Source organism: Lactuca sativa, chromosome 5 (genome assembly GCF_002870075.4).
Source record: "Lactuca sativa cultivar Salinas chromosome 5, Lsat_Salinas_v11, whole genome shotgun sequence".
Lineage (NCBI taxonomy): Eukaryota > Viridiplantae > Streptophyta > Magnoliopsida > Asterales > Asteraceae > Lactuca > Lactuca sativa.
This window is the reverse complement of record NC_056627.2, coordinates 276855224-276872421: the sequence shown is the minus strand read 5'-3', so window position 1 is coordinate 276872421 and position 17198 is coordinate 276855224. Positions and strand designations below refer to the sequence as shown.

The 17198-nt window shown below is 38.4% G+C and overlaps 1 pseudogene; it reads left to right on the top strand.

Annotated features, from left to right (window-relative positions):
- Positions 1–304: 304 nt before the first annotated feature.
- On the top strand, positions 305–11895 carry LOC111893384 (uncharacterized; annotated as a pseudogene).
- The last annotated feature ends 5303 nt before the right edge of the window (positions 11896–17198 follow it).

Below are 17198 nucleotides of genomic sequence, written 5' to 3'. Positions count from 1 at the left end.
CCTGTCATCTTAATTCTCTTTCATTTCCATGAAATTTCAACAAAAAACTAAACCCTAAGTCCCTACTCATTTCATTGTGTGATAATGTGTATTGTTTGGTCTTTGGGTCTCAACTTCAAACAGCCCATATGTTAAATTTATGAAAATGACCATTTTGCCTATGTCTTCTTCATCTCTTCCATTTCCATGTTCAAGGAGCATAATTTAACCTCAACAAAGACATCAATTCTCTTAAAAAATTATCTGTCATAAATGTGTAAGGAGCATAACTATACCCTAATCCCCGAAAAGATTCTCTGAAAATATGCTCCTATTATGGATAAAGAATAAAGTACATGCCTTCTATGTGTAAACTAATGAACATTGTTTATACTCGTATAAAAATTAAGAGAAAAATAAATTAAAAAAAATGCTATTTATGCTATACAGTGGTCAAGATTTTTGGATTATGAAGGCTTAGTCATGGATCCAGATGCTTTAAAACAGAGAATATTCTATAGGGGCAAAAAGAGGTTTTTTTATATTTTGTTGAAATTTACGCATTGCCCCTTTTGGCTAATTTTAACTAAAATCTGTTCAATTCTAGGTTTATGCATTCTTACACAGAGGCAGTATGTTGTCTCAGTTAAAACATTAGAATACATGACTATTAAAAACCAATTGCAGGTAAATGACTATTTTGCCCTCCAAGTACTATCACCCAAAAGTGGTTTTTATATTTATTGCAATTTCATGTTGCAGGGTATAAAAAGGTTTACAGAAATTAGAGAAAGGAAGGGTTTGATTGAGAAAGATGTGGTATGAAAATAACCATATATTTCAGATGTGGTTTTTTTTTATTTAAGTATTTTATTTTTATTTTTAAGGTAATGATATATTGTTGACTTACTCATTCTACAACTTTGATCTTGGTTATTGCCAGGTAACATGCCACTATTATTATTTATAGAGTAAATCACAATTTCGTCCTTGTGATATTTCAAAACTTATGGTTTTCATCTAAGATATTTCATTTGTTGTACAATTGGTTAGTAAAGTATAGTTTTGTTGAAAGTTTTCTCCATGGTGGAACTGTTGGTGTTGCAAAATGTTTGTGAAATCCAAGTGAAATATGACTATTTTGTCCCTCTCTTTTTTTATCCTTCAACCTGTAAACCTAAAATTCCTCAACTTTAATCTTAAACTCTAATCAAACCACTACCCAAACAATACCATGAACAATAAAGTAAATAGATTGTTAGGTTAGAATTATTTTATTTTATACTTTTGGATCTTGATTTTTCTTTAATTTTTGGGTGTTGATTGAATTTGGTTTGATTTTTATGATTTAAGATGAAGGAGATTTAGAAGATGAAGATAAGGACAAAAAAAAGTCTGTTGAGATTAAAACCCTAATTGAGATTTGATGAACAAGATGCGGAAAATAAGAACAATCACAAATATGAAGATTAAGTCGAATGATCACTCGATTATTCAAAACATGAGGAATAAATTACACTTTCAGCATAGACTAAAAAATCTAACACTACATAAGAAACCTCACGTGGCGGCTACATTTTGCCTCACTCTTAACCCCAATAAGGTAACAACAATAAAAAAAATCCTTACCATATTGGCCGTATAAGTTTGTATGTTGCAACTGAATGCTATTTAGATGCAAAGGTATATAACCTTCTATTAAAACATTATACTTTCATAATCAAATCTATTAAGACACTGTAATTTTATTATTCTTGCTATCAAGTCACTCTACTTCCACAAACTAAACATGTTTGTTTTTGGTTGCCAGTTATAGCTTTAATTTTTTTTATTATCAAGCCTTTATTTTGAAAATCTAAACTTGCTTGATTTTGGTAAACATACATATATAGCATTTTATACTTGAAAAATCTAACATAATTAAACGTTGTAATTTGTATTTCTTTTTCTTATTAAGACAACAAACTTTGCAATTTTTTTACCTTTAAACTTTTTCTTATTAAAACTTTACACTTGGAAAATCTAATGAGAATTGAGGAAATAATAAATCATTAAATAAATTTAAAAAAAAGGGTATAATGATAATTAGTATATCTAATTATGGTAAAAAATAATTCAATTAATCTCTCCTTAATTAGTTAAACCCTATAAAACCAAGATCCCTTACCCTAAACAGTATGACGACTTCCTCCAATCATCGACACCTCTGTTCCTCTTTTCCACCAGAAATAATTTGTAACGCCCGCAAATCTGGGCTAGTCAAATTAGAGGCAATAGGGGTCGAAAACGACTTTTCGACAAAAGATTATTTAGAATAAATAATCTTAACCAAGTTGTAGAGTATTTTACAAGGTTTTCGTACATATAAATAACGCCGAAAACCGAGTTATAACGAAGAAGTTATGACCCGTTGAAGTTTCGCGACGGAACTTGCACGATACCGGGAAGCGTAAATAGTGAATTTACGATAGAACGAGATTTAGCCTTAGCGATCTAAACGAAAGTCGTAGAATATGTTAAACTAAGAACATCGATAAAAAGAACGCCCAAATCTGACTTCGTATGAGGAAGTTATGATTTTTCTAAGATTTAGCATAGCAGTGCACAGCCCGAAATCTGAATTTTAGATCGGTCGATTTTTAGCCGACGGGATCTAAATGAAAGTTGTAGTACTCATAAATACCAACGCGTGGATATAAAGAACGTCGATAATAGAGCTCGTATGCAAAAGTTATGGACGAAGCTTAGTCCCTACTTTTCGAGCGCGGCGAATTTGATACAGTTTTGTAAATCCGAGATAGAATGAGAATTAGCCAACGAGGTCTAAATGAAAGTTGAAGATCTCATTAATAGGAACTCAACAGTAAAAAGACAGACAAAAACGGAGCTCGTATGCAAAAGTTACGGACGAAGCTTGGAGACTACTTTACTATACACTTCCTATAAATACAAGGGTGAACTCCTCATATTTTCTTCACACCATAAGCCTTTCTTTCTCTCTCTAACTTCTCTCTAACCTCCCTAAACCCCTCCCAAGTCTAGGGAACCTCCCCATCACGATAAGAAAGCCCTGGAGCGCCCGACGGCTCCGAGAAGAAAAGCTTTCGGCTCGGAAACGCTGCTCCAGCGAAGCCCGATTTTTAATAAAAACCCGCTGTAAGTGAGCAACGCCTATAGTATATTTAATATAGATTTTATTTAATTATAGTAACATTGTTAGGACCTTAAAATAATTATTTAGGCTATTATTATGAGTTATATTGAGTGTTATTTAACGCTTATATAATAGTAATAATAGCTAGACTATTAAATTAGTCTCGTCAAGCGTTAGACTAAACTCTAGTGGTAATGATACTAGGTTTCGTCAAGGGATAATTGTTTTAAGAGTAACGAAGTGCTGTCCGAGTGCCGACTCACCACCTTTCAAGTGAGTGCATGGTCCCTTTCATCTTACACATGGATATGAAGTATTTTATATAAACTACGTGCTATGTGTGCACATTATCTGAATACTTGTTGTCTATGCTGGTTGAACGTTTTATACATGTTTTAAAGGACTTAAACTGTATACGTATTTTATATATACGAAAATGTTGGGAATGAGATGGGTAGATGAATGATGAGAGATAGAAGATGACGTGAGTATACATTGGCAGCTATAGACTTAGTGCCTATGGGACAAACACCGGTAGCTATGGACTTAGTACCTTTTAGACGTTGGTAGCTATGGATTTAGTGCCTGTTGGGAATTGGTAGCTATGGACTTAGTACCTATTAGTTAGACGCTGGTAGCTAAGGATTAAGTACCTGTTGAACATTGGTAGCTATGGACTTAGTACCTATTAGATAAAGACTGGTAGCTATGGATTTAGTACCCGATGAATAGACTATAGCAGCTATGGAATTAGTGCTTTATGAACGAACATTGGCAGCTATGGATTTAGTGCCAGTCCTATAACCCTGGAAGTAAGGGACTTCGGAATAAACGAATGCAGGATAGACGACTCTTAGGTTAAATCCTTAAGAGTAAAGAAGATAACGGGGATGGGTAATGGAGTTAATTGTTTGATGATTAAACATAACAATTATATTATTGTGGGTTGAAAACCCTATGTACGCACCAGGTTTCCCAACCTGACCCACTCAGTTTATTTACATCACAGGTGACGATATGAAGTGACATTACACTGAGAGATTTAAAGAGATGTAGATCACTAGTGTAAATAATTGTATGTTCTGTTTATGCTTATGTTTCTGTATTAACAATGACATCCCAAACGTTTTAAAATGAAATAAATACGTTTCTTCGAAAATGTTTTAATAACGTATTTACCATGTTTTTCTGGGAACACATTCCGCAACCTTTTTATAAAACGAAGTACTCTGATTTTCATAAAGCATAAACAAAATCGGTCTTTTCTGGCCGTGATTTTGGGGATGTCACAGTTGGTATCAGAGCATTAGTTTAAGCGAACTAGGAATATGGATTTATTTCTAGACTTAAACTTAGAATGCTAAGCGATGATTGTGAGGTGTGAGCACTAGCTTATTTTAGGAATGATGCCTAAATTGCTTTTATGTGCTAAATGATTTGTTATGCTATAGTTTGATCGGATCTATGGTCTGTTGCCGACCGGATCTGGAAACCTTATGTGTTTAGGATTCTAAACGTACGACTACGATATTAGAACTAGCATGTAAACGTTTCGGAGTGATAAGGATGATTTAAACGTCAATCCTAAGTAAAGGTCTAGATTCACCTCATTAGGTGTATAGATCAAGATGGTAAGAACCCGTAGTGGAAACGTAAATGCAAATGGGAACAGAAACCAACCCCCAGTGATTGAGCAAATACCGGTGATGGAAGCCACTGCTGAGCCAGTCACAATGGCCGGAGTGCAAGCGATGATCCAAGCGATGTTGGATCGTCAAATGGAGGAAACCAGGCGTTTGCTCCAGCAAAATCGAGAGGAAGCGACCATTCAGATCGAACGGCCCGAGTTGAACGAGGGGCAGACTGAGGAGGGAAACTACAGTGGGACTGTTGGTCAAGCCAACCCACCAATGGTTAAGCAAAACCACCAGGATGGAGGAAATGATGGACGTGGATGAAAATACAAGGATTTCATGGCGTCCAAACCACCGAGTCTATCTGGAAGCCCGACGCCGGTGGAAATCATAAACTGGATCTCCGAGATGGAGACGATGTTTGAGAGTTGTGAGTGTAGCAACAGGCAAAAGACCGCTCTTGCGGCTCCTCTGTTGAAATCTGGAGTACTAAGCTGGTGGAAGCTACTAGCTGATTCGATGCCCAAAGGAGAAGCGAACAAGATGTCATGGGAGGATTTTCTGGTGCAGCTAAAAATGCAGTACTGCTCTGAACAGGATCTTCTGGAAATCAACAACGAGTTTCAGAATCTAAAGAAGGGAAAGATGAGTGTCATCGAGTATGCTGCAAGTTTTACGGAGAAAATGAAGCTTGTTCCTTATCTAGTTCCAACTGAACTCTCCAAGGTCAATAAGTTTGCCCATGGATTACCAGCAGACTTTGGTCCAATGGTCAAACAAGCAACCACTTTGAAAGCCGCCATCTGGGCAGCCAAGAATGTTGAGACCCAAATAAGGGAAAAGGGTCTGGAGAAAGTTGAAGTCGGTGAGAAGAGGAAGTCGGAAGGATCCTCAAGACCTGATAATAAGGGAAAGTTCTCGAAGTCTAACCTGGACGACCGAAGGAATTAAGCCAAGTGGTGTGAGAAGTGCAAGAAGAAACACTTCGGAAGATGCGATGGTGAAGTGACGTGCTATAAGTGTGGTAGGACCGGTCACTATTCCAGAGATTGTACATTCGAAAACAAGAAGTGCTACGAATGTGGAAATGATGGGCATATTTCAAAGAACTGTCCAAAGAAAAACGAAGCTGCAAGACCAAATGCACCGCCGAAACCAAGGGCATTTCACATGATCCTCGACGAAGCAGAAAACCGTGCGAGGAATCAAGGATGAGGACTTCATATCCGAAGATCAAGTTATGCAGTAGCCATAGTATTGTATGATGTAGCCTATTAGAGGCATAGCCTAGGGTGAACTTGAACACCTATGTAATCATTTCAAGAAATAATATAAAACCTTTGTTTCGTTATCTGATGTGTTAAGTTGATTCGCTGCATGGTGACTTGGGAAACTGCGAGACAATACTTGGGACGAGTATGAGTAGGTGTGAATGGTAGTAGAGGCCTATACTACCGGAAGCACAGGACTCACACTTGGATCAGGAAAAGTCACAAGGTTACCAAGAAGCTAGTAATTGATTTCGTTTTATTCAAGTGTGTTGTTACCATCGTTTCGGTAATGACTAAGAAGATTGTTGATATTACGACCCTAGTGGTCATATCGAATCGAGTCCGACTACGATGAGTATGTTGTGTGGTTCAGAGAACCAAGTTTGATGTAGCGTCTGACTTAAACCAAACGGTTGAAATCAAAGCGATCAATAGAAGTATCGCACTCGTTGTTAAAGAAGTTGGTGGCTAGAAATGCCTAATGTTAAAGTGTGATTATATCACATTAGAACATGAAGGAAGGCATAGTCTGTTTTAGAATTTAACTCTAAGAGACCTAAGTCTAAGTGTTGCAACATACGATGATAGGTCATTAGAATATGACACATCGATCTATAGTAGTAATAAAAGAACTTATCTCAAGTCCATATCCAGCAAGGATCGAGATTGTGACTTGAAGGTCATAATTTGGAGTCTAACCTGAGGTAGAGAGCAGGTGCACGATCGAGTACTCTTACAGTCAATGAGTTTAAGAGATAGAATTGAAGGAATGTAGAAGTTATAAATATTACCTAGGATGAAGAGATGACGTATGGAGTCATTATACGATCATGTTTCGTTGATGATTCCAGGACGTAATCATCCTAAGGGGGAGATAATTGTAACGCCCGCAAATCTGGGCTAGTCAAATTAGAGGCAATAGGGGTCGAAAACGACTTTTCGACAAAAGATTATTTAGAATAAATAATCTTAACCAAGTTGTAGAGTATTTTACAAGGTTTTCGTACATATAAAGAACGCCGAAAACCGAGTTATAACGAAGAAGTTATGACCCGTTGAAGTTTCGCGACGGAACTGGCACGATACCGGGATGCGTAAATAGTGAATTTACGATAGAGCGAGATTTAGCCTTAGCGATCTAAACGAAAGTCGTAGAATATGTTAAACTAAGAACATCGATAAAAAGAACGCCCAAATCTGACTTCGTATGAGGAAGTTATGATTTTTCTAAGATTTAGCATAGCAGTGCACAGCCCGAAATCTGAATTTTAGATCGGTCGATTTTTAGCCGACGGGATCTAAATGAAAGTTGTAGTACTCATAAATACCAACGCGTGGATATAAAGAACGTCGATAATAGAGCTCGTATGCAAAAGTTATGGACGAAGCTTAGTCCCTACTTTTCGAGCGCGGCGAATTTGATACAGTTTTGTAAATCCGAGATAGAATGAGAATTAGCCAACGAGGTCTAAATGAAAGTTGAAGATCTCATTAATAGGAACTCAACAGTAAAAAGACAGACAAAAACGGAGCTCGTATGCAAAAGTTACGGACGAAGCTTGGAGACTACTTTACTATACACTTCCTATAAATACAAGGGTGAACTCCTCATATTTTCTTCACACCATAAGCCTTTCTTTCTCTCTCTAACTTCTCTCTAACCTCCCTAAACCCCTCCCAAGTCTAGGGAACCTCCCCATCACGATAAGAAAGCCCTGGAGCGCCCGACGGCTCCGAGAAGAAAAGCTTTCGGCTCGGAAACGCTGCTCCAGCGAAGCCCGATTTTTAATAAAAACCCGCTGTAAGTGAGCTACGCCTATAGTATATTTAATATAGATTTTATTTAATTATAGTAACATTGTTAGGACCTTAAAATAATTATTTAGGCTATTATTATGAGTTATATTGAGTGTTATTTAACGCTTATATAATAGTAATAATAGCTAGACTATTAAATTAGTCTCGTCAAGCGTTAGACTAAACTCTAGTGGTAATGATACTAGGTTTCGTCAACGGATAATTGTTTTAAGAGTAACGAAGTGTTGTCCGAGTGCCGACTCACCACCTTTCAAGTGAGTGCATGGTCCCTTTCATCTTACACATAGATATGAAGTATTTTATATAAACTACGTGCTATGTGTGCACATTATCTGAATACTTGCTGTCTATGCTGGTTGAACGTTTTATACATGTTTTAAAGGACTTAAACTGTATACGTATTTTATATATACGAAAATGTTGGGAATGAGATGGGTAGATGAATGATGAGAGATAGAAGATGACGTGAGTATACATTGGCAGCTATAGACTTAGTGCCTATGGGACAAACACCGGTAGCTATGGACTTAGTACCTTTTAGACGTTGGTAGCTATGGATTTAGTGCCTGTTGGGAATTGGTAGCTATGGACTTAGTACCTATTAGTTAGACGCTGGTAGCTAAGGATTTAGTACCTGTTGAACATTGGTAGCTATGGACTTAGTACCTATTAGATAAAGACTGGTAGCTATGGATTTAGTACCCGATGAATAGACTATAGCAGCTATGGAATTAGTGCTTTATGAACGAACATTGGCAGCTATGGATTTAGTGCCAGTCCTATAACCCTGGAAGTAAGGGACTTCGGAATAAACGAATGCAGGATAGACGACTCTTAGGTTAAATCCTTAAGAGTAAAGAAGATAACGGGGATGGGTAATGGGGTTAATTGTTTGATGATTAAACATAACAATTATATTATTGTGGGTTGAAAACCCTATGTACTCACCAGGTTTCCCAACCTGACCCACTCAGTTTATTTACATCACAGGTGACGATATGAAGTGACATTACACTGAGAGATTTAAAGAGATGTAGATCACTAGTGTAAATAATTGTAAGTTCTGTTTATGCTTATGTTTCTGTATTAACAATGACATCCCAAACGTTTTAAAATGAAATAAATACGTTTCTTCGAAAATGTTTTAATAACGTATTTATCGTGTTTTTCTGGGAACAAATTCCGCAACATTTTTATAAAATGAAGTACTCTGATTTTTATAAAGCATAAACAAAAATCGGTCTTTTCTGGCCGTGATTTTGGGGATGTCACATAATTCAATTTCCCACCGGAGATCGTCGGAGTTGCGATGGAGTTTCCGGTCACCGACGGTGAATGGTTATATCATCGCCGAAGACTAACCGAAACAAAGGCGTCTCCTTCTAGTGTTGAAGAAATCGAAGCTAAGCTTCAGGATGCAGATCTTCGCAGACAGGTTAGGTCTCTTGCTCTTTGTAGTTTTATAAATACGTGATCATTTCATCCATTTAGTCGCAAATGATGTCCATTGATAAGTCCTTATACCCATTTGAAAATTAGAATATGTAGTTTTGTTAATCTCATCTGGTGTTAGCCTAATGAGGTCTTTATATTTCTCTATTAGTTATTTCATACTCTTGATAATTAAGTAAATTTACTCTTCTACCCTCACAAGCTATACTACTAATGTGACAATTTAGAGAGTTTTTTTGGGAAAAAGATATATACTCAATACACAAGCTAATTATTTATCAGCCAGAATTACAGATTTCTAGCCTATAAATCAGCTTACTAGAGTTATATACAATACAAACACACACTCACCCCCACCCCCACAAACACACACACCCCTACCCCCACAAACACATACACCCACACCCACAAACACACACATACACACACACCCACCCCCACAAACACACCCACACCCACCCCCACAAACACATACACCCACAAACACCATCTCCCACAAACACACACATACACACACCCATAAACACATACACACACACACATCCACACCCACACCCACCCCCACAAACACACACACACACACAACACCACTACCACAATCACCAACCTACCATCACCACCACCACCACCGCTACCACCGTTGTCATCATCGACACCGCCACTGCCCCCCGCCGCTGCCACCGTCCCCACGCCCACCCTACCACCGCTACGTTTTCTAAAAATGAAAACCGATAGAGAAATACACATCTAAACACGTTTTCTAATTTTGTAAAACTGAAAATGAAAAATGAATAAGTTTTAACTAAACGTGTTTTCTAAATTTTCCAATGAAAACCGAAAACAGAAAAAGGAAAACGAAAAACAGGAAATGAAAACTGCTTTTCTGTAACCTAAGGTATTGGCACACTTGCAAGATGTAGTAAACAGCAGTTAATGCCCAATGTCATATTTTGTGTGCCACAGACATTGCATATTGTAAGTTTCACCTGACAGTTAATACTTTTAAATGGTTAAAATTGTGATCAGTTGCTAATCACTTTGACATTTCATTTTAATATTCTTTATTTACTTGTGGTGGAGATAAGGGAAAGAAGATGACTTCATGTTACACTTGATGGTTTTTAAAGGTACAAATTTAGTTCCTTTCAAATCTCAAAAAAGGGTGTTGGGTGATTATGACTTCATGTTACGAATTTATCAAACTCCGCCTTCTATCCACTGATTACAAAAGATATGAGTCTATGACCCTCTGTTTCTATATTCCCAGAAATGCCCCTCAGTTTCTAAAACTTGTGCTTATTTATTATCTTCAGAAATTCCTCGATCTCTATCTTAAACTCTAATCAAACCAAAATCCAAAAATTAAACTCAAACTAAAACAAAATTAAGATCCAGGGTACCAACAAACTGAAGAAAAAAACAGAAAACTAAAGGTTGTTAGGTTAGAATTTTTTTTATCATGATTTTGTTTTAACTTTTTGGGTGTTGATTGAATTTAGTTAGGTCTTTATGATTTAAGATGAAGGAGATTGAGAAGATGAAGATTAGGGCAAAAGAGTCATTTTACTTTAAAACCTTTTTTTTTAATGCCGCCAGAGACGAACCTTGCAGCAAAACTAAATTTGATTGTTAATTATTTGTGTTTGTTTTTTTTTTAATTTTTTATTATACACAATATTCTGCTAATGTTTGTAAGAAATAATCTTTTTCTTTCTCACAGGGCTTGAGTGATCTCTCTCCACTATCCTTATTCATCATGAAAGATGAATCACAAGCTTTCTGGTGTTTTGTTTTTTTTTCTTTTTTATGGAAAAATTAGGTCCAAATTTTAACCGTGATCAAGGGGTTTTTTTGGTCATTTAATAAAAAAAGAGTAATGAAATTGAAACCAACCTGCCCTCATAAATGGTTGAAGTCCATCAAATTTGAAATTTGAAGGAATTTGTCTGAATTTTCAACCAAATGCACCATTGAATGGAATCTTGAATTCCAATTTCCTTGGAATCCACAATTCCTATTCTTGGCTGCAAATCGCTTACTAAAAATAGTATTTCAAGAAAATCCAACAGAACTGAATTCCATCCCAATTGTCAACCAAACCCATCATGAAATGGAATATCGAATTCCAATTCTGTCGGAACCCACGATTCCATTTCTTAGCTGCAGTTTCTAACATGTATATTATTACTGTTTTGATATGGCAACTCATTTCACAACTACTTCAAACAAAACAACTGCTTCTGTTTCTACTGGATTCTGATATAATTCAAAAAGGCAAGTAAGTTTACTCTTCTACCCTCACAAACTACACTACTAATTTGACAATTTAGAAAGGTTTTTTTTTGGAAAAAGATGGTATTATGGTGGCTCAGTTGGACTTAATCACATCATGTCAAAATTGTTGTTTGTTTTAGACTTAATGAGCAGCCTAAATTTACATTGTATTTTATAATCAGTAAGGCTTATTGATGAGTATGATAAATTTATGTATTATATAATCAGTAAGGCTTATTATTGATGCTCAATAAGGTGTGTGGTTATTGCATTGAATCTCAAATAAGGGTGCTGGGTGATTACTGCCAGATTACAAAAAGATCATATGAGTCTATGATCCTGTTTGTGTATTTCCAGAAATACCCATCTGTTCCTAACCTAAAACTTGTGTTTATTTATTATCTTCAGGAAATGATGGGATTAACATACTTCATGTTGATTCAAATGGATTGCTGCTACATATTGGTATTATGGAATTTAACTATATGTAATGGTTACACCCCTGCTTATTATGTACTTTTAATTACAAATACCATTTTCTGCAATGTATATTTCAAAGAGTACAATATGGGTGTACTATTTTGTGCAATCTACTTTTAAGGTGTACTGTTTAGAATAATTAAAACACCATTTTCTGCAATGTGGTGCAGAAAGAAGCTTCATAAACCAAAACTTTAGACACTTACTTAAACAATCCTCGCAACCACTAAAAGAAACATTCTTCGTAGAAATGGCTAACAGAAAGACCGAAAGCTCTAACGAAATTTACATAGGTTGTACCCTCACGTTAGACGATCATTCATTCCCAATCGACTTCATACCAGTCTCGATCAAGAGTTTTGATGTCATTGTTGGCATGGAATGGTTGAGTCTTTAGCGCGCCGATATCCTGTGCTTCGACAAAGCCATTTGCCTAAATCCACCGAATCACGAAACTCTGTTGATCTATGGAGACAAACCCGGTACGAGTCTTCGTATCATCTCAAGTATTCAAGCCCAGAAATACTTACGTAAGGAATATCGCGCCTTCCTTGCACACGTCGTTGACACAAACCAGAAAGCGAGAGATCCAAAAGACATCCCCGTTGTATGCGATTTCCCGAACGTCTTCCCAGAGGACCTTCCAGGTTTACCTCCCAAACTTCAGGTTGAGTTTAGAATCGACCTAGTCCCAGGAGCTGCCCCCGTAGCTAAGTCGGCCTATCGTTTAGCACCTACCGAGATGCAAGAACTATCCGATCAACTTAACGAGCTGCTCAGCAAGGGCTTTATAAGACCAAGCTTCTCACCATGGGGAGCCCCGGTCTTGTTCGTGAAGAAGAAAGACGGATCATTCCGTATGTGCATCGATTATAGGGAGCTCAACAAACTCACGGTCAAAAATCGCTACCCTCTCCCCCGTATCGACGACCTATTCGACCAACTGCAAGGGGCGAGTTACTTCTCCAAAATTGATCTTAGGTCCGGGTATCACCAGTTACGAGTGCTTGAGGAGGATGTTCCGAAGACAGCCTTCCGAACTTGTTACGGGCACTACGAGTTCGTAGTGATGCCCTTTGGACTGACTAACACACCCGCAGTGTTCATGGACTTGATGAATAGGGTGTGTCGTCCATACTTAGATCAGTTCTTCATCATCTTTATTGATGATATATTCGTCTACTCTCAGAGCGAGGAAGAACACAGGAATCATCTACGACGAGTCCTAGAAACCCTACGATCAGAGAAGTTATACGCGAAGTTCTCTAAGTGCGAATCTTGAATCTGAAGAGTTGAATTCTTAGGACACGTGGTTAGTGAAGAAGGAATCCACGTGGATCCATCCAAGATTAAAGCTATCAAGAATTGGTCAGCACCAAAGACGCCTACATAAATTCGTCAATTTCTAGGCCTCGCTGGCTACTACCGCAGATTTATTCAGAACTTCTCTCGGATTGCGAAACCTCTCACCATGTTGACACAGAAGGGCGTAACATTTGACTGCGAAGAGAAGCAGGAGAAGGCATTCCAGACCCTGAAGCGAACCCTATGCACCGCACCGGTATTATCCCTTCCCGAAGGGACAGAAGATTTTTGTGGTATACTGCGATGCATCGAACCAAGGGCTCGGTTGTGTCTTGATGCAACGAGGAAAGGTCATCGCCTATGCCTCAAGATAGCTGAAGACACATGAGGTTAACTGCACCACTCACGACCTCGAGTTAGGGGCGGTCGTCTTCGCTCTAAAGATCTGGAGACATTACTTGTATGGGAATAAAGAGCATAATATGCACTGATCATAAAGGCCTCCAGCACATACTGAACCAGAAAGAGCTCAACATGAGACAACGACGATGGGTCGAACTACTCAACGATTACGACCGTGAGATTCGTTATCACCCGGGGAAAGCCAACGTGGTAGCAGACGCCCTAAGTAGAAAAGAGTATTCTGGTCGAAGAGCCAAGTCGTTAACAATGACTATCCATTCGCATCTATCCGCACAGATTAAGGAGGCTCAGCTCGAAGCCTTAAAGCCTGAGAATGTGACGGGAGAATCCTTGCATGGAATGGATAAGAACTTGGAGGTCAAGGGTGACGGAGCCTATTATCTTATGGACCGAATCTGGACTCCGCGCCACGGAGGTTTCAGAGACTTGGTCATGAAGGAAGCACACAACTCTCGATACTCCGTTCACCCAGGTTCAGATAATATATATCTGGATCTCAAAAAGCTATACTGGTGGCCTAACATGAAAGCAGAGATTGCTACCTTCGTGAGCAAGTGCTTTACTTGCGCAAAGGTCAAGGTTGAATACCAGAAGCCATCAGGTCTTCTCCAACAACCGGAGATACCGGAGTGGAAGTGGGAGCGGATCACCATGGATTTCATAACCAAGCTACCCAAGACAACGGGTGGGTTGGATACCATTTGGGTCATCGTCGACAGATTGACCAAGTCCGCGCACTTCCCACCCATCAAAGAAACAGACAAGATGGAGAAACTCACAAGAATGTACATTAAGGAGATAGTACGATTGCATGGTGTCCCTGTATCTATTATCTCTGATAGAGATAGTAGGTTTACTTCAAGATTTTGGCAATCACTACAAAAAGCATTAGGGACGAGGCTAGACATGAGTACAGCCTATCACCCACAGACTGACGGACAAAGTGAGAGGACGATCCAAACCTTAGAGGATATGCTACGAGCCTGTGTGATTGACTTTGGTAAATCGTGGGATACACACTTACCCCTTGTGGAGTTTTCCTACAACAATAGTTATCATACGAGCATCAAGGTAGCTCCATTTGAAGCCCTCTACAGCCGGAAGTGCAGATGCCCTTTGTGCTGGGCTAAAGTGGGTGACACTCAGTTAGCTAAAGGACGAGTTCCTGACAGCGCTCTCATGGGTCCGGAGATCATCAGAGAAATGACCGAGAAGACTGTACAGATTCATGAACGACTAAAAGCCGCTAGGGATCGACAGAAAAGCTACGCAGACAAACGAAGAAAACCTTTGGAATTCTAGGTGGGAGACCGAGTCCTTTTGAAAGTCTCACCCTGGAAGGGCTCGATACACTTCGGAAAGCGTGAAAAGCTGAACCCAAGGTACATAGGGCCTTTTGAGATTCTCGCTAGAATCGGCCCCGTAGCTTACAAACTCAACCTACCCCGCGAGCAAGGTAACATACATCCTTCCTTCCACGTCTCAAACTTGAAGAAATGCTTGTCTGACGAGACTCTCGTAATTCCACTTGACGAGATCGAAGTCAACAAGAGCCTCAACTTCGTGGAAGAGCCTGCGGAGATTATGGACCGAGAAGTAAAACGAACGAAACAAAGCCGCATCCCAATTGTGAAGGTTCGATGGAACGCCAAACGAGGAACGAAATTCACTTAGGAGCGCGAGGATCAAATGAAACTCAAATATCCCCATCTCTTTTCTTAGTAGTACTGTAATAACTTAACTGTCTGAATTCTAAATTTCGGGACGAAATTCCCTTAACGGGGGGGATGATGTGACAACCCAAAGTTTATTCCGTTATTAAGCCCCGTTTCCGTTAATGGGATATTCTAGTTTATAAAAGTTTCGTTAATTTGGGGTTGACAAATAAAATAAATGTTTTATTTATTTATATTTCATGCTATTATCGTCGTGATAAAATAAATAAAAACATGTAAAATATCATTTCCATTTAATTGGAAAAGTTATTTTTATTACGACTAATTAACCGGGTAAAAAGTTAAAACCCCGTTTAACGTCGGTATCGAGTAAGATTCCACCGTGTGTCAAACCTAAAGCATATTTAAAGTTGAAATAACTTCATTTTGAAACTTCTCACCCTCTCTCTACTCTCTCACTAGAAAGCCAATTTTGATTCAAAAACCATCCAAACCAAGCTCCAAATCGGTAAGATAACTATCCTAACTCATAGTATAACATCTTTAGCCTTCAATTTCGTGTTCAAATCGTGGAATAGGACCATAAACATGTGTTTACGGCCCTAGAACAGCCTTAGGTCGTGAACACATGTAAATGGGGTTTTTGAGCCTTAAAACCCTTCCAAACCACCTTTAGAGCTTAGATACGACTTAAGGACTTATTGGATTGGACTTGGAACACCTTGAACTCATCATTTATTGAGTAAACATGAGTTTACTGCCCAAGAACATGCTTGGGCCGTAAACACCCTTTCATGGGTAGTAAACTCCTTTTAAGGTGTTAAAATGCCACTTACACACCTCATAAGCCTTGATCTAATATCTGGAAGCAACCACAAACGTATTAGAAGCCTTAAACATGATGAAAACAACTCCCTTAGGAGTTCACGGCCGTAAACCCCTCAAGGATGGGTTCCTGGGCCGTAAACTCCTATAAATGGGTTAAAATGGTGCCCTAAATTCACCCCTTTGCTTGTAAAATGAGTTGGAATCATATGTGATTGACTTAGGGCCACCAAAGCACACTTTGAATGGACACATAAGAGTTTATGGCCGTAAACTCCTCAAATGGTCCTTAGAATGTCCAAATTACTTTCCAATGCCCTAGAACCAAAACTAGCATCACCCCTCAAATGTTATAAGGCCATTTGGCACCCTAGAATTCCCCACCATGAGTTTACGTCCGTAAACTCATGGGGAGTGGGTTATTAGGGCTGTAAACTCTCTTGGGAGTTTACTCTTGAAGAGTAAACTCCATACCCAAGCCTTATACGTCCATAGATGTCACCGGGTCACTCCAAACACTTGAAATGAAGTGTTTTCGCGAGTAGAAGTGTATATCCTCAACTAATTAGTAGTTCAAAGTCTAATTAGATACAATTATATATCTATTCATATTACATAGGAACCACGCGTGTTCTCCAGTCCCAAGCTGACACTTAACCCCTATCCGACACTTCCACCCGATCTACTCGCTGCGTGAGTTCATACCCCTTAATGAACCTTTTCAAATGTTCTTACATGTTTTATGGGGGGGGGGATACAAGTATAAATTCTACAATTTTTTATTATTAAATCATATGTGATTCACAAATTATCATCAAGAAGGGATTTTTTCCCACACTTTTAACTGCTTTCCAACAAAACTGTTTTTAGTTGATTATCAAATGCATTTTTAAAGATTAAATTGTTG